The 27,119-nt window shown below is 38.3% G+C and overlaps 2 pseudogenes; one reads left to right on the top strand and one right to left on the bottom strand.

Annotated features, from left to right (window-relative positions):
- Positions 1-5,560: 5,560 nt before the first annotated feature.
- LOC102843415 lies at positions 5,561-12,232 on the bottom strand (annotated as a pseudogene).
- A 2,529-nt stretch (positions 12,233-14,761) lies between these two features.
- Positions 14,762-23,167, top strand: LOC102877673 (annotated as a pseudogene).
- Positions 23,168-27,119: the final 3,952 nt, after the last annotated feature.

Raw genomic sequence — 27,119 nt, 5'->3', positions numbered from 1 at the left:
GGTGGTCAAGACAGTGCGGTACTGGTAGGTACAATTACAGACACATAGATCAATGAAATATAATTGAGAACCCAGAAATCAGCTTATCTACCTATGGTCAACTGATCAACAAGGATATGAACACAGTTAAGTGGGGAAAGTACAGCCTTTTAAACAAATGGTCTTGGCAAAATTGTAAAGCCATCTGTAGAAAATTCAAGCAAGACCCACACCTTACACCACACACAAAAACCAACTCAAGGTGGATCAATGACCTAGCAGTAAAACCAAGGACTATAAACTTCATTTGAGAAAAGCTTGAAACATCTCTAGAAACCCTAATCCACTGTATGAACGTTCTTCCAAGCATAATGAAAAACCTACAACCAGGATAGAACAAAGTAGATGAATGGGACTTTCTATGAATCAAATCCCTATGCACATCAAAAACTTCCCCAACATAGTAAAGAGGAAGGACACAGACTGGGGAAAAAATATTTGGTATTGACATATCTGATAAGGGACTCACATCTAAAACATATAGAATACTTCACCACCTTGACAAGAAAAAGGTAAAAAACCCAGTTGCACAATGTGCACTGGGTATGAATAATTTCGCCAATGAAGACATTCAGATGGCAAACAAACACATGAAGAAATCTTCAAAATCCCTAGCTAGCAGAGAGATGAAAATCAAAATAACTATGAGAAATCTTCTCACCTCAGCAACAACAGCAAAGTTTAACAGAATGGCAAACAATGAATGCTGGCGAGGTTGTGCAGAGAATTGAACCTTTATTCACTGCTGATGGTAGTGTAAAATGGTGGAAACACTATGGAAGGCAGGTTGGCATTTTCTCAAAAGGTTGGGAATAGAAATACCATTTGGTCCAGCAATTCCATATACTCTTGACAAAACCAGAGCTGCCATCCAAACAGATATATGCACATCCATAATTATTGCTGCATTATTTACAATAGCAAAGAGATGGAAACAACTCAAGTGCCCATAAGCAAACAAATGAATAGAAAAACTATACTATATTCATACAACGGAATCCTACACAGCACTGAAAAATAATGAGCTCATAAAACCTTACACAACATGGGTGACCCTGAAAGACATTATACTGAGTGAAATATCTCAGTCACAAAAGGACAAATACAGCACAGCAACACTCTTATAAAGCAGGTCTGACATGGGGGGTTGGGAGGAAAATAGGATAAGAGTGGTATGAACATTACATTGAAACAGATGAAGGAAAGAACTGTTTAAAAGGAATATATGATTAGGTATTATCCATATGTCATCAGTGCGGAATAAGAGTTATGTTGCAAAGAGGACAGGGGGTGGGGGTAGGTAATTGTGCAACAATGAATGTCTTTTTAAAAAAGTGAAATGGAGGTGGGGTGAAGTTGGGAGAGGGGATAAATGTGCAACAGTGAATGAATGAAATCTAACTTTTCTGTAAACTTTCATTAAAATAATAATTAAAAGAAAAATTTTATTTAAAAAGAAAGGTGATGGAGAAAGTGGATGGTGGAACAAGGTGTCCATGCAAACAAGTTGGAAGAAGAATGAAAAAAAGCTCAATCTTTGCAGTTTGTCTTTTGATCAGACTGGGAACAAAGGTAAAAATTATTAATATCTGGATTTTTTCTTTTCAAACTGTTATGAAGATTTGTTATTACATACTTTTAAATCATATTGGGAATATCTACTGTCAGGGAACTCTCCAGACTACTGAAGGGCAATGATGTCAATCTGGAGACTAAAGTGCGCCTAATCCAGACCATGATATTCACAATTACTTACTATGCATCAGAATATTGGACAATGACTAAGGATGATAGGAGGAGAATTGATGCCTTTGAGTTGTGGTGCTGGAGAAGAGTACTGAACATATCATGGACTGCTAGGAAAACAAACAGATTCGTCCTGGAGAGGGTGAAACCAAGCTGCTCTTTGGAGGCAAGGATTCTGAAGATCTGTTAAGGGGAGGAACCAGTTCTTGGAGAGGGGCATCATGCTTGGAAGGATGGAAGGACAGCTCAAGAGAGGAAGACCCTCGATGAGATGGATTGACTCAGTGATTTGGGTAACGGGAGTGGGTGTGTAAGAGACAATAAGATTGGCTCAGGATAGAGCAGGGTTCAGAGCTATTGTACATAGAGTTGCTATGAGTCACAATTGAGTCAATGGCACATAACAACAACTTTTTTTCATTGCCAAAAAACTAGTTCAATCTAACTACTTTTGTATCATAAAGTAATATAAATATGTAATAAGAATTCATCTTGAGAATACCTGAGAATTTGTAATATTTTGTTTCTGTTGTATAATTTTGAGTCAGAACCAATTCATAGCTGACCATCTAACAGGCTTTCCATTTAATCACATGGTAGCAAGTTCCCCAGGAGTAACTGGTGAATTCCAACTGCATGCCTTCAAGATTGCATCATGCCTCTTTACCATTAGGTCCCTATTTGTAATAACACATGTCTATAATGCAAACATTTCTTTCCAAAATCTTTAATATGTTTATTCATAATTGTTGTTGTTCTTGTTACGTACTGTCAAGTCACCTGCATAGCAACCCTATGTAAAACAGCCCTAAATCTTGCTCTATCCTGTGCCGATCTTATTGTCTCCAACACACTTAGCCCTATAACCCCAGTGACTGAATCAATCCATCTCATCAAGGGTCTTCCTCTCCTGCGCTGTCCCTCCATCCTCCCAAGCTTGATGTCTCTTTCCAAGGACTGATCCCACTTTGCAACATGTCCAAAGTATGTCAGACGAAGCCTCAGAATCCTTCCCTCCAGGGAATAGCCTGACTTTACCCTCTCCTGAACAAACTTGTTTGTTTTCCTAGCAGTCCATTGTATATTCAATATTCTTCTCCAGCACCACAGCTCAAATTAATAAATATTTATTGAAGAATAACTTGAATTCAGGGGATATAATAGTGATGAAGAAAGGGTTTATGTTGTAGTGAGAAGAAAAAATAAATACAAGAACAAATATCAATCAAATATACAAGTTTTATGAAAAGTAAGAAGATGGAGAATGGTGGCAATCAAGCAGGGTAAGATTCGGCTGTGGTGACAGAATATGAATGAAAAGAAGGTATAAATCATATCAAAGTTTGTTGTTGTTTTATGTGCCAAACCCTGCCCTGTCCTGAGCCAGTCTCATTACTTAAATCCATCTTATTCAGAGTCTTCCTCTCCTGCGCTGTCTCTCTACCCTTCCAAGTATGATGTCCTTTGGTCCATGGTCCCGTCTCTCCTGGCCACTTGCTGATAATATGTGAGATGAAACTTCAAAATCTTAGCCTCTAAGGAGAAACTTGGTTTCACCCAGTCCAAGACAGACCTATTTGTTTTCTTGGCTGTCCACAGTATGTTCAAGACTCTTCTCCAGCACCACAATTTGAAGGCATAGATTCTTCTTCTGCCATCCTTAGTAACTGTCCAGTTCTCTGAGCAAAACAAGTAATTGCAAGGACCACGGCCTGCATTAGGCACACTTTAGTCTCTAGACTGACATCATTGATTTTCAAAGTCTAGGGTACAATTTTTCTTGTAGAAGAAACAGGAAGAGTAAAGACTCAGGTGTGTAAGATTTTGGCATGCTCCAGAACAGCTAGAAGACTGGTGTGACTAGAATTAAGCTTCTGCAAAGAGTGAACCAAACAAGAAATCCCTGTTTTCGTGGAAATGAAATTATTCCTGTAGAGAGAGGAAAAAAAATATGAATAGGCCATCTCATAAATCTATGCTTTAGTGATCAGTGCTTTGAAGGAAAAAGGAGATCTGGAGTGGGAGTAAAGATTATAGATGAATGCTATTTTTATATAAGTGATAAGAGAAGACTCCCTAGAGCAGATAAGGTATGAGCAGATCCAGATGAGAGTGTAAGGCGCACAATAAGCTTGGAAGACTACGACAGGCAGACTTAATAGTGAGGACAAAGGCTTGACTGTGCTTAGAGAAAATTAAGAGAATATATGACAGGGTGTTGGGTTTTTTGTTTGTTTGTTTGTTTGTTTGTTTTTCAATAACTTGCTATGCAACTGAGAACTGGAAAATGAATAAGGATAACATGAAAAATTGATTCACATGAGCTGTAGTGTTAGAGAAGAGTATTGAATATCCTATGGACCGCTAAAAAAACCAAGCTGGTACATCTTGGAGAAGATACAGCCAAAGTGCTCCTTAGAGGCAAAGATGGTAAAGCTTCATCTCACATTCTTTGGGCATGTTGCTTGTTGTTGTTCTTAAATGCCGTTGACTCAAGTATGCCTCATAACGACCTTAAGAACAAAATACCTGAACCCTGTCTCATAACTAACATCATTTCTCTAAGTTCATAAAGTTTCCAGAGGCGTTGTTTGGGAAGTGAATGCCACTCCTGCTTCCAAGCTTGTCATAATCTGAGAACTCCACACCAAACACTGTTCACCACATTGGGTAACCAATGTGACAAACCAGTGGCACAGTGTTATGCATCATAGCTACTCCAAGTTACCTCAGTACATCAAACTGACAGACCAGTGCTGTACCATTTAGAAGAATGTTGGTCCCAAACACAATTAACACCAGCCCTGAGGGCTGCAGGCTCAAGGGCCCAACTGACTTTGAAATATAAAGGTCTTCAACCAGGTTGACTGACTCGAACCAAGAGACTTCCAGCCCACAGCTCATTGTTAGCTAAATCCAGCAAATAAAATCAGCTCACACATGATTGTGAACTAAACAAAAAACAGTCAAATAATCCACACCCAACACTCAACCAAAACAAGAGAATGCACCTTCCAGAATCCAACTGCTTCATTTATTAGTGTCCAAACTGGAGACTTAGGGCCCAACCAACTTTTACATACAAAGGCCTTCTAGGAGAGGTTATTTCTAGGAAATGGATATTATACTTGTAAAGGTGGAGGATCAGCAAAAGAGAGAAAGATCTTCAACCAGATGGATTGACACAGTGACTGCAGCAATGGGTTCAAGTGTGTCATCAATGATGAGGATGGCATAAGATAGGGTAAAGTTCAGATCTTTTTTTTTGTAGGATTGCGCTTGACTGGCTAATATCTAACAACAACAGAGTTATTGAGGAAGAAAATGGCAAAAGTGATATTAGTAGTCAGGGATATAATTACTGAGTATTTGGTCTTTAGGTTCCTGATACAAACTCAAAAGGTTGTTGGGTGAACTCATCTAGTAGTATCATGAAAGAAGTCTTGGAGACTTGCTTTCATAAAGATTCCCTAAACTAAAACCCGATTTCATCTCTGTTTAGTCAATTCTAACTCATGCTGACCTTCCACTGAGTTTCTTCCCCTGCCCCCCCTAAATGATTTAAATGTACTCATCAGAAGCAAACTAAAGTGCCTTTCTCAAACCACACTGGGATAGAAAGGGACTGAGAACTGCCACTTATTTTGATCCTCTCAAACAAAGACACCTCCAGTGACCCTGACATTCTGGCTCAGGGAAGGAGGAGAATCTTCTGGCTTTGTGTGCTGAGGCTACTTGCCTACTGTTCTCTCCCGGCCCACATCAGAAGTACCTCCTAGCCCTCTCTGGTCTTTATCCCTTTGTGGCTTGATATGTTATCATCAATTTGAAGCAGTAGAACTGCCATCTCCACTGGTGTCTTATATGTTTGTAGTTTCACAGCCAATGTCTTTCAGATGCCTAGTTCTTTCTTGTCAACCAAAGTACTTGTCTTACAATCCACACCCCAAATCTCAAAATTTTCCTGGGTATGGTTAGACCGAAGAGAAGTAAGTAGATGGATAATGCTGGCCCCATCATTCAGTTCTGTATAAGGGTATGAGAGATCACCTCAAAGGCCTGAACAATAGCCCTGTATCACCATTGTTCCATCCAAGTCATGGCCTTGGATTTTTCTATTAATGCATGGGCCACACCATTTCAGAAGCTTGGACCCAGCTGAAGGTCCAGGAGGACACTACAACACACTTGCACAGCACACTAAAGGCTGCATTCTACTCCTTTTGGCCCTCTCCTTGAAGGAGAATGGTGCAGACCTTGAGATCTTTGCACTCAATAATGAATGTAAAGTACTTATCTCTAAATTTCTTGATTTCCAACAGGCCTGCTCCTATACCAACATCTTCTCTCAGTTTCTCTGGTCAAATAGCGATCCTTGGTCCACAGGCTCTAGTAATTCAGTTATTGTTTATAGTTCATTGGGTTTTAGAAGCTGTAAATAAATCTTTACAGAGAAAGCAGCCCATCTTCCTCCCATGGAGCTACTGGTGGATTTGAACCTCGACTGTTCAGATGGAAACCAAACATGTAATATGGTATGCCACCAGGACTCCTTTCCACAAAGTATAAGTCAAGAATATCATGTAAATCAGTTTTACACTGTAACAAAAAGTGTTTCCATTAGAATAAACGTCATGCAATGAGTTTGTATTTTTACTGTTGCTTTACAGTTTGTTTGCTATGTAGGTCTTTGGATTTGTCCTAAGAGCCTAGTGGCACAATGGTTAAATAATTCAGCAGTTAACTAAAAAGGTCAAAGGCTTGAACTCACCAGCTACTCCAGGGGAAAAACAATGTGGCAGTTGGCGTCCTTAAAGCTTTCAAACCCAAAGCACCATTACCAGAATAAAGAAGTATCAAGCTGAAAAAAAAAAAAGCTTTCAAACCCTAGAAACACCATAGACAGTTCCACTCTGTTCTGAGTTGGAATTGACTGAAGGACAGTGGGTTTGATATTTTATTTGATTAATTTACAGTGAAATGAGTTCCATTGGATGGTTTAGAGGTACAGCATGATGTGACTGACATTTTAGAAAGACCATGTGCTGTTTAGGGTATGAGGGTCGAAGCAGGCCAGTTATGCAGTTACTTGTGGAGATCTTGGTGAGGGACAAAGGTGTTTGAGGCAAGTGAAGGTACTGGAAAGAGATCAGTGTGCAGATATATTCTGAATGTACAGTTGTCAGGATTTAGGAATATGTTAGCTGTTGAGAATTTGAAAAATAATACTGATTGGAAAACACAAAAATCAAGATGGGATTTTGTATTTGTAAATGTAATTTCATTTGAAGTGCTTACATTTTAATTATTCAGATATGTTGTTAGTAGCACAAATATGAATTTTATTAATACATTCAATCACATTCCTCCAGTTGTGAAGGTTTAATTGAAAGGGAAAATGTAGCATGTAATTCTCTTGTTCTGACTTTTATTTATCATCTGCCCATATGAGTAAAACTCATTAATCATCTACCTGACAACTACTTACCGAGTATTTGGAGACCTTGGCATTGCTCTTGTCCGTGAGGACAAAATGAGCAATAAGATCTGATCTTATGTCATCTTTAATCTTCAAAAGTACTACTAATTTTAGGAAGATATTTTTAAATGCTACGACTCGATGGCATTAAACAACAATAATAATGACGACGACCGAGAGAGCTACGTTGGTCTAGTGGAAGGAAGCTGTGCTACCAAGCCGAAGGTGGGTGATTGTCATCTGTGGCCCTCGGCCAGGTTCAAATTGTCTTCCTGTCAAACATTCTTCTAGGTGGTATAGCACTGGTCTATGCGTTGCTGTACAGAGGTAACTCGTGGTTGCTGTGATGCCTGTGACAGTGATGTGCCAATCGTGGTAATGGGCACCCATGGTGGACAGTGTTGGCTGGAGCTTCCTGACTAAATCAAGCCTGGAAGCAGGAGCGGCATCCACTTCCAAAATGGCTTGCCTCTGGAAACTCTATGTACGAACAGTGTTCAGGCTGTTCATTCATAGGGTCGCTATGAGTCGTCTACGACTCGACGGCATTAAACAACAACAAATATGCATTATTTCCATTTCAAGATTTTTGTAAGATAATAATGAACATGTAGTAGTGGAGCTTTTGTGTATATTTGGGTCAAGTTAATGTTGCTTATTTTAAATTTATTCTTCACTGACCAGATTTGAACATAATTCTAAAGTATTCTTTACTATGAGTACTGGTGGTTTAAACAGTAAGGAGTTGAACTGTCAACTCAAAGGCAGGCAGTTCAAATGCACCAGCTGGGAGAAAGAGGAGAAATCTATTCCCATGCAATTTGTAGCTTCTGAAAACCTACTTGGTAAGAGGTCCTAGACCTATAAGAAGGCCTATAAGGTCCCAGACAGTAGATTTCCTCAAAGCAACATGTCTTGAATTATTATTTGTTTCTTCCAGGGAAGTTTATTGTGGATCCAAGTAAAATGAAATCATTGACAACTTCAATCTTTTCTCCATATGTTACAATGATGCCAATTGGTCCAGTTGTGGTGATTTTTGTTTTATTGATGTTGAGATGGAATGAATATTAAAGGCTATAGAGCTTCTTAAGTAAGTACTTAAACTCTTTTGCACTTCAAACATGTAAGGTTGTGCTATCTGCATAACATAGATTGTTGATGAATCTCTCTCCAGTCAGAGAGAGAGAGAGAGATGTTTTTGCTATGTGCCAACTCATAGGACTCTGTGAATCAGATCTGAGGTCTGTCCTATCCTGTGCCATCCTCATTATCTCTTACATACTTTTATATCTTTTGTAGATATATCTTAGTGTTATAGTAAATTAAGCCAAGGCTTTCTAACTGCTCAAGGATAGTTCAGTTCTACATGCCACTTTAAGGGAGAAATATGAGGTGGTCTCATGTAAAGAGTTATAACCACAGAAATTCTACAGACAGTTCTAAATACTAAAGAAGAGCCTTGAATCACAATTAACTTGACAGCCCTGTTGTTGTTTTTGCTAGGTGATGTCAAGTTGCGTACCACTTTTAATGACACTATGAACAGCAGATTTGAACCCTGTCCTAGCCTGTGCCATCCTCACAATCTCTGACACACTCAAGCTCATAGTTGCAGTCACTGTGACAGTCCACCTGGTTGAAGGTCTTCCTCTCTTTCTCCAATCCTCCACATTTCCAAGGATGATGTCCCTCTCCAAGACATATTTTATCCTAGCAACATGCCCAATGTGTGTGAGACAAATATTTATCATCTTTGTCTCCAAGGAGCACCCTGGTTGCACCTTCTTGTTCTTTTGACAGTCCATGAGATCTTCGGTACTCTTCTCCAAAATCACAGTTCAAAGGCATCAATTCTTCTTCTGCCATCCTTATTCACTGTCTAGCTCTCAGATACATAGGAAATGATTGAAAAGACCATGGTCTGAATCAGATGCACTATAGTCCTTAAACTGACACCATTGTTCCTCAATAATTTGGAGAGGTCCCTGACTGCATACTGCTGGTATGTGGATTGATTGTGAATTCAAGTAAAAGAAAGTTGTTGATATTTTCACTCTTTTTTCCATCTATCATGACCTTTCCTATTATTCCAGTGGTGAAAATGTTTGTTTTCTTGACAAGGACATACAACTCATAGTAAAGGCTGTAGCGTTTGATCTTCTGTAGTAAGCTCTTCAAGTCTTCCTTACTTTCAGCAAGCAAGGCTGTGTCATCTGCATAATAAAGGTTATTGATGAGTCTACTTTCAATTCTGATTCCATGTTCTTCTTTATATAGTTTAGTGTCTTGAACAATTTGCCCAGCAAAGACTGAATAGATACGGAGAAAAGATATAACCTTGACACACAACTTTTTTTATTTTAAACCAAGCCTGAAAGCAGGAGAGGCATCCACTTCCAAAATGGCTTGCCTTCAGAAACTATAAACAGTGCTCAGGCCTTTCATTCATAGGGTCACTATGAGTCGTCTAAGACTCAAGGCACCCAACAACAACAACAACAGCAGCAGCAACAGTGTTCCCTTGCTCTGTATATAGGTTTCATATGTGTATAATGAAGTGTTCTGGAATTCCTATTCTTCTCAATGTTAACCATAATTTGATATGAATATCCACACAGTCAAATGCCTATGTATAGTCAATAAAGCACAAACAGCATTCTTCAGGTATTTTTTGCTTTCGACAAGGATCCATCTGACATGAGCAATGATATCCCTGGTGCAACAGACTCTTGTAAATCCAATGTGAACTTCTAGTAGTTGTCTATCAAAATATTGTTGCAGCCCTTTTCGGATGATATTCCACAATATTTTGCTTGCATGTAATATTAATGATGTTGTTGCTATTGTTAAATGCTGTCAAGTTGTAGACTTCTCATAGCGACTCTATGAACGAAAGACCTGAACACTTGTATAAATTTCATCATTTCTCTAAATTCATAGAGTTTCTGGAGGCAAGCTATTTCTGAAGTGGATTCCACTCCTGCTTCCAAGCTTGTTTTATTAGGAGAGCTCCTCCAAACATTGTCTACCATGGGTAGCTATTATAGCATTTGACACATCAGTGTCACAGTGTTTAGCATCACAGCAACCACAAGTTACCCCTGTACAGCAAATGGACTGACCAGTGCTATACCACTAAGAAGAATGTTTGATTAAAACCAGGCCTGAAAGGGAGCTCTGGTGGCCTAGTGGCAAGACACTGCACTGCAATCCCAGAGGTACGCGGTTCAAATCCACCAGATGCTCTGCTGGAGAAAGAGGAGGCAATCTCCTCCTGTACCAGTCAGATCTGATTTGACGGTACATGTAAAAATAATATAATTTTAAAAAAGAAAAAAAAAACCAGGCCTGAGTGCCAAAAATTAAAATCACCCACCTTTGGCTTGGTAGCTAACTTTCTATCCAGTAGGCTAACAGAGCTCTCTCTATGTTGTTGTTATATTAATGATAATGTTTAATAATTTCTGTATCCTGCTGGATCACCTTTCTTGGGAATAGGAAAAAATGTGGATTTCTTCCAGTCACTCAGCCAGGCAATATTGTCCTCCAGATTTCCTGGCACAGACTGGTGAGCATTTCCACAGCTGCATCTATTACATTTGAAACCTGTCAATTGGTATCCCATCAATTACCAGGCCTTATTTTTTTTTCTTGTGATGTCTTTGGAACAGCTTGACTTTCTTTCTTCATTTCCATTGAATCTTAATCATATGATAGTTCCAGAAATATTTCAGTATTGTCAAATTCTTTTTTGGTACAGTGATTCTGTGTATCTCCTCCATCTTTTTGTCCCCCAATGTTATATACTTTTACGTATTACAATAAAATAAAACCTAAGAGAAAAAGCCTTTTCCTGAAGCCAAATGAGGAAGTGATTTATCATGTTAGTTCTTACTTGGTTATGTTGTTATTGTTGTTATATGTTATCTAGTTGAGTACAACTCATAGTGACCTCAAACTTCTTTTGATGCTTCCAGGATCCTTCAACATTTCCCCCAAAGCATCTCTAAATATTGACACTCATGGCTTAAATATGTTTTTCAGTTATTTCAGCTTGAGAACTGCTGAGTGAGTTATTTTCTTTTTATCCTCCAATTATAGATCTCTGCACATTCCATTAAAATAGTTTGCTTTGTCTTCTTGAGCTGCCCTTTGAAATCTTTTGTTCAGCTCTTTTAACTTCAGCATGTTTCCCCTTTGTTTTGGCTTCTTGATGCTCTAGTGCCATTCTCAGAGTCTCTTCTGACATCCATTTTGGTTTTTTCTTTCTCCTCTGTCTTTGTAATGACCTTTTGTTCTCTTCATGGATGATATCCTTAATATCATCCCACAACTCAATGGTGTTCAATGCTTCAGATCTATTCTTAAAATTAATTTTAAATTCAGATGGAACAGACTCAAGACTATATTTTGGTTCTCATGGACTAATTTTAATTTTCTTCAACCCCAATTTGGACTTGCATGTGAGTAATTGGTCATCTATTCCACAGTCAGGACGTGGCCAGATTTTTGACTGCTGATACTGAGATTCTCCAACAATTCCTTCCACAGATAAAAGTCAATCTGATTCCTCCTATACAGTCCATCTGGTGAGGTCCATGTTTAAAGTCTCTATTTATGTTTTTGGAAATGGTCCTTGAAATGAATAAATCATTGAACACAGCCCCAAGTGGTATGTATACAATGATTCTGTTAATTGTCTTCAAGTTGACTCCAGCTCATGACTACCCATGTGTAGAGATTATAATCACATTCCACAGGGTTTTGAAGTCTGTGAACTTTTGGAAGCAAATCGTTAGGTTTTTTCCCCCTCCAGGTGAGTTTTAATTGCCAACATTTTCATTGTTGTTGTTGTTGCTATGTGCCATCGAGTCACTTGCAACTCATAGCGACCCTATGTACAATGACCCTAAACCCTGCTCTATCTCTTGCCAACCTTATTGTCTCTGACATACCTATCTCCATTAATCCAGTGATGGGATCAATCCATCTTATCAAGGGTCTTCCCTTCCTGTGCACCTTATTCTCCAGACCGACATCGTTGTTCTTCAGTATTTCACCACTTGCACTACCCAAAGACCCTGTATATAAAACACACGCACTATATGAATCAATTCCAACTCATGGATTTTAATGGCTGTAAATCTTTGTTTTTAAACAAATTCCTTATTTTTATACTGGTTTACTTACAAAGTTTGTATACATTGTTTTTCACATTGGATCATTCTCATTTTCTTTACCCACCCCTCCCTCTACCCATCAAATTGTGTGGCCCTATGATTACTTGCCCTCCAATCCTCACCCCTCTGCTTCTACCCTACTGCCCTTGTGTTCTCATAGACTTTTTACTAATTATTTTTATATTTCTACAATAATGGTCATCCACAATATTCGTCCGTATGGGACTGAGTTAGTTCACTTAGCATAATGCTCTCCAGACTCTCTCAAGTTAGATAATGATTTTCAAAATCATTGCTCCTATATGCTGGGAAGTATTCATTAGTGTGAATATACCATAATTTCTCAATCCATTTGATTGTGGTTGAACATTTGGTCTGTTTCTATGTTCTTGTGATGGTGAATAACTGCTATGAACAGTGATGGACAAATCTCCATTTGTGCCTCAATTCTCATTTTCTCAGGGTACATTCCAAGCAGTGGATTAACTGGGTCATATGGAATTTCTATGTTCAGCTTTTTGAAGAAGCTCTAAACTGCCTTCCAGAATGTTTGCAACATTTTACAATCCCAACGAAAGTGTGTAAGAGTTCCTGTCTCTTCACATCCTCTCCAACATTTATTACTTGCTTTCCTGTTAAATTTTGCCACTGCTACTTGGGGTGAGATGGTGCCAATTATTTTCAACATTTCTTCATGTGTTTGTTGGCCATCCAAATATCTTCTGTGAGAAGTCTTTCATGTCTCTTGCCCATTTTGTAATTGTGTTATCAGCCTTTCTTTCTTTTTTTTTTTTTTTAGTGGAGGCCCTATGGGATCCTGTAAACTTTTGATATGAGACTCTTTTCTGAAGTGGTATTCCCAAATGTTTTTTCCCAGTCAGTAGGTTTTCTTTTCACTCTGTTGGAAAATACTTTTGATGCACACAGGGATTTAATCTTTAGGAGGTTCCATTCATTAATTTTACCCTCTCCAGATTGTGCAATTCTGATTGTATTTGGCAATCACTTTATACCATAGACTAGGTAATCTAAGCTTGATCCCAGTTTGCCTCTGATGGACTTTATGGGTTTGGACTTTACTCCCAGGTCTCTGATCCACCTTGAGTCAATTTCTGTGTATGGTGTGAGATGTGAATCCTGTTTCAGTTTTCTGCAGGTAGCAGTCCAGTTTTGCCAGCATCATTTATTGAAGAGGTTGTCACTTCCTTATTTGATAGGTTTTGTTTCTTTGTTGAATATTACTTTACCATAGATAGCTGGTTTAATTTCTGTGTTCTCAACTCTGTTCCACTGGTCTATGTGCCTATCATTGTACCAGTACCATGCTGCTTTGGTTACTACCACTGTGTAGTAGGTTTTGAGGTCAGGGAGTGCTATGCCACCCACTTCATTTTTACTTTTCAGAAGTGATTTGCTTATTCGCAATCTCTTTCTTCTCCAGATAAACTTGACAATTTCCCTTTGATTTCCTTGAAAAATGAATTTTGTATCTGATTGTGAAGCTCCAACTCACATACTTTGGGCATGTTGCCAGGAGGAAGCCAATCATTACAGAAAGGCATTATGCTCAGAAGGGTGTATAGACACTGCAGGAGAGGAAGATTCTAGATGAGATGGATTGATGCAGTAACTGGGGCAATGAGGTAGGTGTGTCCGGGTCAGTGAGATTGGCTCAGGACAGAGCAGACTTCAGAGCTGTTGTACATAGATTGGTTCACCATGAGATGCAGGTGACTCAACAGCACATAACAATAACAACAACGCTGGGATTCTCATTGTGTTGAACATGTAGATACTTTTGGTAGGATTGCCATTTTCACAATATTGAGTCTTCCTATCTATGAATAGGGGATATTTTTGCATTTATTTATGTCTTTTATTCTGTCTCATAGAAATGTTCTGTAGTTTTCTTTGTATAAGTCTTTTGTGTCTCTAGTTAGGCTCACTCCCAAGTATCTCACTTTGTGGTTGGCTATTGTAAATGGTATTATTACTTTCTTGGTTTCCTTCTCTGAGTTATCTTTGTTACTGTAGAGGAATCCCACTGATTTTTGGATATTGATCTTATATCTTGCCACTCTACTAAATTGTTCTACTAGCTCTACCAGGTTTTTTTGTTGAATCTTTGAGGTTTTCTGTGTACACTATCATATCATCTGCATATAGTTATAATTTAGCCATCTCTTTGCTGATCTGGATGCCTATTATTTCCTTTTCTTGTTGTACTGCCCTAGCAAGCACTTCCAATACAATGTTGAATAGAAGTGTTGACGGTGGGCATTCTTGTCTGGTCCCTGTTCACAAGGAAAATACCATGGCGGTAAATCTTAGTGAAAGGAAATTCCCTATCTTTCTCTCACGGAGCTGTTGCTGTATTCAAACTGCCAGAAACACTCAACCTTTTGGTTATTGTGCAAGATGCTGTGAACTATGCCATCAGAACCTCATACAAAATATAGTGGAATGTGTTTCTTTCAAACTAACATGAAATAGAGACAAACTTATTTCTTTTGTCATTCTGTTGATAAGAAATACTAAACCTATTAACACTTCATAAATAATTATCCATGCCATACTTTTTCAGTAAAAGACATAATCTGCAAATATCTTCTTTATTTTTAGAGATATTAACTTATAAGTGTAAATATTTTTCCTTCTATTGCCTTACTTTACTTTATTATGTATATATCCAAACAAAGCAAGGGAACATTGCATGGTTTAAAGTTAGGGAAGGTGTGCATCATTATAACTCTATACCTCCTCAATCTGTATACTGAGAAAATAACTTGTGATGGTGGACTCTGTGAAGAAGAATGTGGCATCAGGATAGGAGGAAGACTTATCAACAACCTACATTATGCAATTGATATAACCTTTATTGCTGAAAAATTAGGAAGACTTGAAACACCTGTTGCAGGAAGTTAAAGACTACAGCCTTCAATATGGATTGCATCTCCACATCAAGAAAGCAAAAGTTCTCACCACTAGACTAATAGGCAACATCATGATAGATGGAGAAGAGATTGAAACTGTCTTCTAATTAATCTCACTTGGATCCACAACCGACACCGTTGATACTAGGGGTCAGGAGATCCAGAGACATATTGCATTGGGAAAGTTGCTGTTAGGGGTCTCTTTAAGTTACTGAAGAGCTATAATGTCAATTTGAAGACTAAGGTGCACCTGATTCAAGTAATGATTTTTCAATTACTTGCTATACTTTCTGAGAACTGGGCAATGAATAAGTGTGACAAGTGGAAAATTGATGTCTACTGAATATCCCATGGTCTGCCAAAAGAGCAAACATATATGCCTTGGAGAGAGTGCTGCTGGAATGCTTGTTGGAGGCAAAGATAACAAAACTTTACTTTACATGCTTTGGGCATGTTGTTAGGAGAAAGTGTTCCTTGGAAAGAGACATCATGATTGGAAAGCTGGAATATCAGCAATAGAGGGGAGGATCCTCAACTAGATGAATTGGTACAATGAGCTTGAGTGTGTCAGAGGTAAGAGGACAGCATAGGGTAGGTAGCTGAACAGGGTTCAGATCTGTTGTTCATAGGTTCACCTATATAGGTAATACTCAACTTGATAGCACCCAACATTGGCCCTTTCAGCAAGCAAGGTTGTGTCCTCTGCCTAATGTAGGTGGTTGATGGGTCTTCCTCCAATTGTGATGTCATTTTTCTTTTCATAGAGCCCATCCTCACGAGTTATTTGCTTAGCAACAGACTGAATAAGTATGGAGAAAAGATTCAACCTTGACGTTCACCTTTCCTGATTTTAGGCCATATAGCTTTCCCTTGTTGCTTTAAATAATATTGCATAATATGATTGGATAGGAATAAATACAAACAAATAAAAATAATACTGAATACATTTTCTTTTCTTGATTTGAATTAGACTAGAATAAAAATATTTGGAGAGCTCAATAACCTGAGCTTCAACCATATATTTATTTGTTTTACTCTAGCTGATGCCATGATCACAACTCATTGTAGGAAAAATTCTACATATGATTAATTTTTTATGTAGTACAGTACAATATCACAAACTTTTAGTAACTGGAGGAAAAATTGTCAATGTTTCCCCTTGAACAGTGGTGTCTCAAATGTGTGCTGTTTAGACCTTTGGCTTGGAAAAGTTACTTTTAAGATTTTGATAGAAAAGCCTGTGGAGTCTGAATACAAGAAAGCTCCAACTTTCTTTTGCCTTATTCTTATAGAGAATCACTGTGATAGTCAAAGCTTAGACCAGTCACTGCATGGCCTAACATATATTATTAACATTTCTGAGAAAGTTACTTTTTCTATTTGAAAACTAGTGCATAAATACATTTCGTCAGACAAGGAAAGTACTAGTGCAGACTAAGAAGATATACTTTTAAAACAATAGGCCTACATAAATGGAAAGGCATTTGAATGTGTGAATCATAACAAATTATAAATAACATTGAGAAGAATGAAAATCCAGAACATTTAATTATGTTCATGCAAAACCTATACATAGACCAAGAAGATGTTGTCTTAAAGAGAACAAGCTGATACTGTATGATTTAAAATCAGGAAAGATGTGTGTCAGGATTGTGTCCTTCCTCTATAACTATTTAATCTGAACAAATAATTGCAGAAACTGGACTATATGAAGAAGAATGTGGCAATTGGAATTGAAGGAAGACTAATTGACCAATTGCACTATGTTGATGATGCAACCTTGTTTGCTTAATGTGAAGAAGACTGAGACAGTTACTGCAGAAGCTCAAAGACTACAGACTTCAATATACATAACATCTCAACATCAAAAAAACAAATATCCTCACCACTGGAGTGATAACCAACATCATAATAACTGGAGAAAATATTGAAGTCGTCCACTTCATTTTATTTCATTATACTTGGATCCACAATCAACCTCCATGGTAGCAACAATCAAAAAATTAAAAGACATATTGCATTGGGAAAATCTGCTGTCAAAGACCTCTCTAGAATGGTGAGGAGCAAGAGTTTCAATTAAAAGATCTTGAAAACAATGTACTCAAATTTTGTAAATAAACTAGTAGAAAATTATAAAAAAGGAAAGAAATAGATGAAATAAAAATACTTTTACTTCAATTTTGTGTATATATGGGCATTGGACAAAAAACTAAAAATGTAAATGTATCTCTGTAAATCTAATAAAATTTTCATAAATTCTGTTAAAAAAGATTAAGATATGCCTAATTCAAGTCTAATCTTTTCAATTATTTCCTATGCAACTGAAAGTTGGACAATGAATAAAGAAGACTGTAAAGGGAGTTGTGGTGTTGGAGAAGTTGTCACTGTTGTTGAGTCAGAACCAACCCATAGCTGACCCTCCTGTGCGTCTTCAGAGGCAGTAAATTGCACAGGAGGAGATTGCCCTTTCTAATCCCACATGGCCTGACAAAAGAACAAATTAGTTTGTTTTGGATGAAGTGCAATCTAAGCACTCTAAGCACTCCAAACTATCTCTTCAACCCCTCTCTACTTAGCTGCTGCTTTGAGTTGTCATGATGTTTTCTGGTGCTCCACTTTTAAGTCCACATGGATACATTTTTCTCATCTAGTAAACTCTGGGACCATCATCATAGACAACATGGGGCAAGGCCTGGGCTCAGAAATAGCCGCTTAAATCTTGAGAAGAGTTGAGTCTTTAAAACTTAGTTATTGCATATTTAACAGTTACAATGATTTCATCTTACTTGGATCAATACCCTTGGTATCAGCAGTCAGGAAATTAGAAGATACATTCCATTGAGAAAGTTGGTGACAGGAACTTCTCCAAATTACTGAGTAGCAACAAGGTCAGTTTGAAGACTAAGGTAAGTCTGACCTGATTCAGGTCATGGTCTTTTCAATCACTTGCTATGCATCTGAACATTAGACAATGAATAAGAATGACTAGAGGAGAACTGATGCTTTTGAGTTGTGGTGTTGGATAGCTCATAGACTACTAAAAGAACAAACTGTCAAAAAATAAGTCTTGGACAAAGTGTAGCCAGAGTGCTCCTTGGAGGCAAAGATGGTGAAGCTTCATCTCACATACTTTGGGCATGTTGTTGTTATTGTTGTTGTTGCTATGTGCCATTGAGTCACCTGTGACTCATAGTGACCCTACGTACAATAGCTCTGAACCCTGCCTTGTCTCATGCCAATCTCACTGACTCCAATACATCTACCTTGATTACCCCAGTTACAGTGCTGTCCCTCCACCCTTCCAAGAATGATGTTCTTCTCCTAGGACTGGCCTGTTGTTAGGAGAGGCTTTTCATTGGAAAGTAAAATCATATTTGGAAAGGTAAAGGGTCAGTGAGAGAGAGGAAGACCCTCCACAAGATGAACTGGCACAGTGACTGTAGTAATGGACTTAAGTGTGTCAAAGATTATGAGAATGGCACAGTATAGGGCAGGATTCAGATCTGTTGTTCATAAGGTTGCTATGGGTTGTACTAGATTCAAGGGCACCTGATAACAATATCTTTAAAAATAGAATGTGTTTTTATTATTGTTCTTATTCCATCTGAATACTCAGTGGAGATAATTGGAAATGTTCACAAACTTTAGGAAAAACGAAACACCATCATAAGCTTTTATTTGTTTTTAGGAAAAATAGTAAATGATAGATTTATTACAAAGTTACATCCCCAAAGGGAGGGGACCTGCCTACTTGAGCTATGGAGGGAAGGCTTGTCATAAGCCTTTAAATAAGCCTTTAAATAAACCCTGTTAACAACTGGTTGCACATTTCCAGATATTTTCTCTATTAATCTATCTTGAGGAAGGAAACTTGATACCTTGTTTTTTATTTTTCATCAAAAAACTTTTATACAGAAAAGAAAACCCGAAACAACTTATCTATTTAAATTAGTGTTCAATAAATATTGAGGACTTGCTTTTTGTGGACAGTTTCAGTCTAGAGAATGAAAAGTAAAAGTTGAAGTCAGTGTCTCTCTTCAAGGACCAATAATAAAAGGCAAACAGGGGTTCATTATTAAAAGTCAGATGTAAATACAAGTATTAAGTAATAATATACATAGAAGTAGAAGAAATTTCATATGGCAAAATAGGCAAATGTGTGCTCTCAGTGATGAGTTTAAACTTGTTAGGAACTTGCAGCACTTAGTAAGAAGAACAATAAAAAAGAGATGAAGCTTTGATAATCAAACGTGTAGTATATGTGTCCTGGGTTATGTTGAGGGCAATACCTGGAGGGCTTTTCTGAACTGGATTAAACAGGTTCAGACGTTGAGCATAGGTGCCGGAGAATTTTGCCTTTTGATTTGAAAAAGACTTTGAAAGTATTTTCACTGAGGTTGGAAATCACATTTCAATATCTCCTGCATCATAAATAGAAGATCCTAAGAAAAGAGAGACATCATGCTGGGAAAGGGTCAGGAAAAGGGAGGAAGACCTTCAAGGTGATGAGTTGACACGTGACTAATACAGTGAGTGGGCTTGAGCAGGATTGAGAGCATGAGAATGGCACAGTATAAGGCAAGGTTTAGATCAACTGTTCACAGGGTCCCTGTGAATAGCAATAGATTTGATGACACCAAACAACAGCAAGGAAAAAGCAAGACATTTTTAAAATAAAAGTAATTTTCCATTCACTTATTGTATGCTAAATGAGCATATATAAGCTTTAACATGATCATTCAATGTACACTTCTTTGTGATGATATTACAGTAAAGGAACAATCATACTTGCTCTCAGAGAGCTGATACTTAGGACTATTATGAAGAAAGTGAGTACTCTGGTGGCCTAGAGGTTAGTAGTTGCACTGCCAATCCAAAGATGCAAGGTTCAAAATCCACCAACTATTCAATTGGAGAAATATTGACAATCAATTCTTGTGCAATTTACTGCCTCTGAAAACAGGCTATGAAACAGTTCTAACTCGAGGGCACATAATAGCAACAACATGAAGAAAGTAGCAGAATAATAAGATCGAGAATGATGGCAAGTGTGCTATCACATTGAGTGACTAGGGAAAGTCTCTCTAGAAGAGTAACATTTGAGTTTAAAGCAATGATGAGTTGTATGAGTGGAAGAAGAAGTAAGAACAAATGCATACAGGAATAATTGTTCCGTTCATTCCAATATGTCACTTGCATAGTGAGTAAGCAAGGAGCAATGATATAGTCATGGATGATTAGGTCATAGAGGTAGGCAGGGACTAGTAAGTTATGGGACCAAGTCTGGCTTATGTTCCAACAGCAATATGGAAAATAAGCTCAACCCATTGCTGTTGAGTCAGAGCCAACTACTTGCTGCTCCTCCCGTGGATTTTTGGCAGCTGTTAATCACACAGGAAGAAGTTGCCCATCTTTCTTCACAAGAGCTACTCATTGGTGAATCTGAATTCCTGAATTCACTGCCTTTGGGTTAGCAGCACAAGTTCCTATGAACTATACCACCAGAACTCTAATTTTTCGTAAAAGAAACACTGAGTACTTAATAGCGTAGTTCAAGAGTCAGGTACTCCATGCTAGGGTGAAGATTTAGGTGAGTAAAACATCTAGTTAAAGGCTGAATGTGTTTGTATGTGCACGCACACAAACATAAACACACACGCACATAGTTGTTGATTGCCATTGGATCAAGCACTACTCATAGAGACTCTATGAACAAAAGACCTAATGCCTTTCTAGAGCTATTGTCTTTCCCCCAAATTCCTAGAGTTTCGATAGGCATGTAATTTAGGAAGTGGATGCCACTCCTGCTTCCAAACCCATTTTACAACTGGGAGCTCCACCAAACACTGTCCACGTTGGGGAACCGTTCTGGCATTTGGCACTCCAATGGCACAAGGTTCAGCATCACAGCAAATCCAGATTACCTCAGTACAGTAGATTGACAGAGTGATGTGTGATGTACAAAGTAGAATGTTCCTCCAAAATATAAAGTCTCACTTATCAGTGGTTAAATGCCATCAAGGCGAGTAAGACTCATAGTGACATTATGAACAAAAGACCTGAACTCTGTTCTATAATTAACACATTTTTTTATATTAATAGAGTTTCCAGAGGCATCTAGTTTAAGAATTGGATGCCACTCCTGCTTCTAAACCTGAATCAATCTGGAAGCTCCTCCAAACACTGTCTGTGATGGGTAACCATTATGGTATTTGAGACAGCTATGACACAGTGTTCAGCATCACAGTAACTCCAGTTACTTCAGTACAGCAAATATACAAATGACTGCTGCTGTGCCACTTAAAAAAATGTTCATCCTAATGTTAATAAAACAAACCAGATGCAACCCAAAACGTACCTTATGTGATCCTCATTAAGATGCAAGAACCGAACTTCACACACATATTTTTAATGTTGCACAAATCTGATGAAGGGACTTGTAGAAAAGTTCTTCTTCCAGGTCATGGTATAAAAACTCAGGATCAGTTAGGGCTTTTAGTAATCTGATAGTGTAGAAGGCTGGTGACAAAGGCATCTAATTATATTTAAGTGCTTGGATTTCTTTTAATCTCCTTTTAAATCACTTGTTTTAAAAACCTTTAAGAACATTCTTTGGTAGTTCTGACCTCTTGTTCTTTTAGTAAGCAGAATTAGTTATAGCTTTTGCCAGAGTTCTCTCTGTTTTCCAGCTTCCTTTTCTGTTTGTGTAGACTTAAACTTGTCTCCTACCTTCCAGACCCTTTCTCTACTTCCCAGTCATGCCATCAGGCAGTGCAGAAGAATGTGAACAGCCTCTCTTTGATCAGCAATGTGAGAATTTGATGGGATGATCTGCTAATTTAAGCAGGCTAGAACAGACACATGGACTTTGAGCCTTAAAGAGAGAGATACTGCTCAGAAAGCTACAAAGAAAATGGATAAACCCAGACAAGAAGATAAAGATTATCTAGATGTAGCAGAGCTGACCAACGAAGATCTTCTGGATCAGCTTGTAAAATATGGAGTGAATCCTGGCCCCATTGTTGGAACAACCAGGAAGCTATATGAGTAAAAAGCTGCTCAACCTGAGGGAACAAGGAACAGAATCCAGGTCATCTACACCTCTGCCAGCAGTTTCTTCTTCAGCAGAAAATACAAGGCAGAATGGAAGTAATGACTCTGACAGATACAGTGACAATGAAGAAGACTCTAAAGTAGAGCTCAAGCTTGAGAAGAGAGAACCATTAAAGGGCAGAGCAAAGACTCCAGTAACACTCAACCAAAGAGGAGTTGAGCACAATCAGGTTGTCAATAGGGTAACTGGAAATTTCAAGCATGCAACTCCTATTCTGCCCATCACTGAATTCTCAGACATACCCAGAAGAACACCAAAGAAACCATTGACGAGAGTTGAAGTGGGAGAAAAAAACCGAGGAAAGAAGAATAGAAAGGGATATTCTCAAGGAAATGTTTCCCTATGAAACATCTACACCAACAGGAATTAGTGCTAGTTGCCGCAGACCATCAAAGGGGCTGCCGGCCGGCCGTTAGAACTCAGTGATTTCAGGATGGAGGAATCTTTTTCATCTAAATATGTCCCTAAATATGTTCCTTTGGCAGATGTCAAGTCAGAAAAGACAAAGGAACGCTTCATTCCCATGTGGATAAAAATACTGCTGTTGTTCTGGCAGGTTTTTTTTTTGTTTCTGGCCTATCAAGCTATGGAAACCAACCAAGTCAATCCCTTCTGTCATAAAAAAAAAATTAAAAAAAAAGAATGTGAACAGCAGGTTTCACTATCAGCATAAGTAAGGAGCACAGCTTTGTGGCATCTTCCTCTTGACCTAATATCCTACTGTCTAGACAAAAATATTGTACAGTGTGTTGTTATTGTGGTGTGTTATTGGGTTGATTCCAATTAATGCAATCCTATATGACAGAGTAGAACTGCCTCATAGGGTTTCCTGGGATGAAATCTTAAAGGAAATAGATGCCCAGATCTTTTTTACCTGCAGAGCAGCCATAAAAAGAGCAAGGGCCAAGTAGGGATGGCCATATCTGACCTTTGACAACTTGGAGCTGTCCCTGCCAACAGCATCAATAGCATAAAACCAATTCCCATGAGGTCAGACATGCCCCTCATGGTCCCATACCATTTTCTGCTTACCTCACCACCAATCTTACTGTTTTATTGGGTCTAAAATCTTATGTGACAGCTCACAGACCACACAATATCACATTGGGGAAGTCAAAAGGTTATAATCCATATTTATAACAGAATATAGTCAAGACAGCTCCCCAAATGTGCATGCAAGCACCTCAGACTAGAATGTCACAGCTTTTTTGGCCAGTGTTCCCACATTCTCAATCCTGCCAATATTGGTTTCCCACCCCTAGTTGTCCAACAAAGTTCTCCATCCTGCCAGTATTGGCTCTCCATGCCTAAGGTTTCATCTCAGTCAGATCTTGAATTCAGCCATAGGTGTTGCTACCATAGGTGCAGGTGGAGCAGGAAAGGCATCCTACATTGTCTTGCTTTCAATTTTGTTATCTTGCCTTCAATTTTAGAAGATCTGTATCTGTGGATAGAGCTGTTAACTTTATTGATGAGACTGGTCAGTCCCATTGTAGATTGTTGAGATTGGCCAATCCTCTTGTAGAATGGTGAGATAGACCAACATGCCCCATTCACATAGTCCTACCCATCCATGTGCTTAGGTCAGATTCAGATGGCTAGTAAAAGTCAGATTGAAAGATAAACTCCACAGAAGTTAATAGTTTGTAACATCATAGATCTTTCATTAGTAGTCTCACATTTAACCATTGTGCTGTAGTTGCTACTCTGTACTGTCTAGTTAGGACTGACTCATAGCTGACCCTCCAGTAGACTTTCAGAGGCAGTAAATCACATGGGAGTTGATTGCCCATCTTTCTTTTGCAAAGTCGCTGGTAGATTAGAACCATGTGTTATTGTATTGACAACATAATTGCGCATGTAATTTAAAATTTTCTAGTATGTGGGGTAGTGGCAAGAAGCTGTGCTGCAATCCCAAAGGCACAAAATTCAAGTCCCCTAGCTGCTCCAAGAGAGAAGAATAGGTAATCTCCTTTCGTGGTATTAACTGCTTCTGAAAACTCAAGGAAAAGTCAGCTATGGGTTGGTTAGTTCCAACTCGATGGTAAATAACAGCAGTAGCTATATTTAGAAAGTAAAAAGTAGATGAAATGAATATTAATAATATATTTCATTTAGCCCAATATATGAAAAATAATTTTCATGTCAATAATAAAAATCCTGTTGAGATATTTTATAATTTTTATAAGTCTTCTAAGTCCAGTATCTTTATTACAATGATTATTGTTGAGGACAGTCAGGATAGGTCTGACTGACCTGATTACAATAGTTTCAAATTCCTCCTGATTCTGCACCATTCTTGTACTCATTATTGTGTGTGCTTCCACCCACTAATACAGTTACTATCTTAAATCCCATCATTCAAGGTCTTCTCTCTTTTGTTAACCTTTTATTTTCCCCCAACTTGATGTCTTTATCCAGAGACTGGCCCTTTGGCTGTGATAACATGACCAAAGTTGGTAAGACTAAGTCTCAACATTCTTGTTTCCAAGGGGCACTGATAGCACAATATATGGAGAGTTGTTTTGCTAACTCAAAGGCAGCACCTATCTGGTGGTTCAAATCTACAAGCAGCTTTTCAGGAGAAAAATGGACAATCTGCTGGAGGGTCAGCTATGAGTCAGTTCTGAATTGACAACAAGGAGTCTAAGTTTTTGAGCATGGCAGCTCTTCTTCCCAGATGGCTTTGTTTGGTAGTACATTCAATTTTCTTTCTCAACATAACAATTCAAAAGCATCAATTAGTCTTTGATCTTCTTTGTCCAACTTTTACACACATGTTGTTGTTGAAGTTAAGTGCCGTTGAGTTGAGTACGACACATAGTGACCCTATGAACAACATATCTGAACCTTCTCCTATCTTGTGGTATCCTTACACTTCCTGACACACTGGAGCCCATTGTAGCAGTCACTGTGTCAGTTCATCTGGTCCTCCTCTCCTTCACGGACCTTCCACCTTTCCAAGCATCATGTCCCTCTCTAAGGAATAGCCCTTAGAAACATGCCAGAAGTATATGAAGTGAAGCCTCAGCATTCTTGCCTCCAAAGAGCACTTTCACTGTACTCTTTCCAAGATATTTGTTTGTTCTTCTGGCAGGCCATGGGATGTTTAAGGCTCTTCTTCAACACCACAGCTCAAAGGTATCAATTCTTCTGTCATCCTTATTCATTGTCCAGCTCTCAGATGCTTAGCAAGTGATCGTGAAATATAAGACCATGGAGTGAAGCAGATGTACCTCAGTCCTCAAACTGATATCATTACTCCTCAACAATTTGGAGAGGTCTCTAACTACAGACTTTCCCAGTGCAATATGTCTCCTGATTTCCTGACTGCTGGTATCAAAGATGTTAACTGTAGGTCCTAGTAAGATGAAGTTGTTGGAAATTTCAATCTTTTCTCCATCTTAGGTCCAGTGGTAAGAATTTTTGTCTTCTTAACATTGAGACACAATCCATATTTAAGGCTGTATTCTTTAATCCTCTGCAACAAGTGTTTTAAGTCCTCTTCACTTTCATTAAGCACGATTGTGCCATCTGCATAACGCAGGTTATTGATGAGTCTCCCTCCAATTCTGATGCCACATTCCTCTTCATAGAGGAATATCTACACACACGCATAAGAAGCAATTAAAATATGATTGTTTAAGTCAAGCACAACTTAGTCATTAGACTTTGATCTTTATCACTTTCAAGAAGAATTGATGCCTTTAAATTGTGGTGTTGAAGAAGAGAACTGAATATCCCAGGACTGCCAAAGGAACAAATAGATATGTGTTAGGGAGAGTGCAACAGAGTGCTCCTTAGAGGCAAGGACGGGAAGCTTAATTTCACATACTTAGTGCATTTTGCTAGGAGATGCTATTCCTTGGAAAGGGACTTCATATCTGGAAAGGTAAAGGGTCAGCAAATGAAAGGAAGACCCTTAACCAGATAGATTGGCAGAGTGGCTGCGGGCTCAAGAATGTCAGAGATGATAAAGATGGCAGAGGATAGGACAAGGTTCAGATCTGTTGTTCCTACGGTCGCTATGAGTCATACTTGATTTGATGATTTCTAACAACAACAACAATCTCCTCTCTCACCTCTATTATTTTTCTTGGGAGACATAGGAAGAATAGAGTTTGTCTGGGCAGAACATCAGATCCACAAACATATCTTTGCTCTTTCCTTTCAGGAAATGTGCTTCCTTTTTTTATACTAGAGAACTCTTGTGGCTTAGTTGATGGAAAGTGATGATCACTGATTATTGCTTTTTACTTCCTTATGTAAGACACTGTTAAGACAGCTTCTATCAGGAATTTTTTATCAGAGATGATATAACAGAAATCAAAAGATAATCGACCTCTGGTATTCCCTCCGTTTTTATCTACATATATAATTTAATTGATAAGGGCAATCTAGTGCCAAAAATTTTGCCGAGTTCTCCTGAAGACAGTTTAGAAATGCTTATGTTCACTGACAAGAAAATATTGTAATTTGGCAAATGGCCAAAAAGGTCTCCAATGACTCATTTTTTCAAGACTATTTCAGCGTCTTAGGCTAAAATTCCTTTTTCCTGGCAAGAGAAGGAAATAAGAGGTATCCTAATTGGCAAAGAGGAGGTAAAATTATCTCTCTATGCAGAT

Source organism: Elephantulus edwardii, unplaced genomic scaffold (assembly GCF_000299155.1).
Source record: "Elephantulus edwardii isolate Elephantulus edwardi_28Jun2011 unplaced genomic scaffold, EleEdw1.0 scaffold00079, whole genome shotgun sequence".
In the NCBI taxonomy this organism is placed as follows: domain Eukaryota; kingdom Metazoa; phylum Chordata; class Mammalia; order Macroscelidea; family Macroscelididae; genus Elephantulus; species Elephantulus edwardii.
This window is presented reverse-complemented; position numbering and strand designations above follow the sequence as displayed.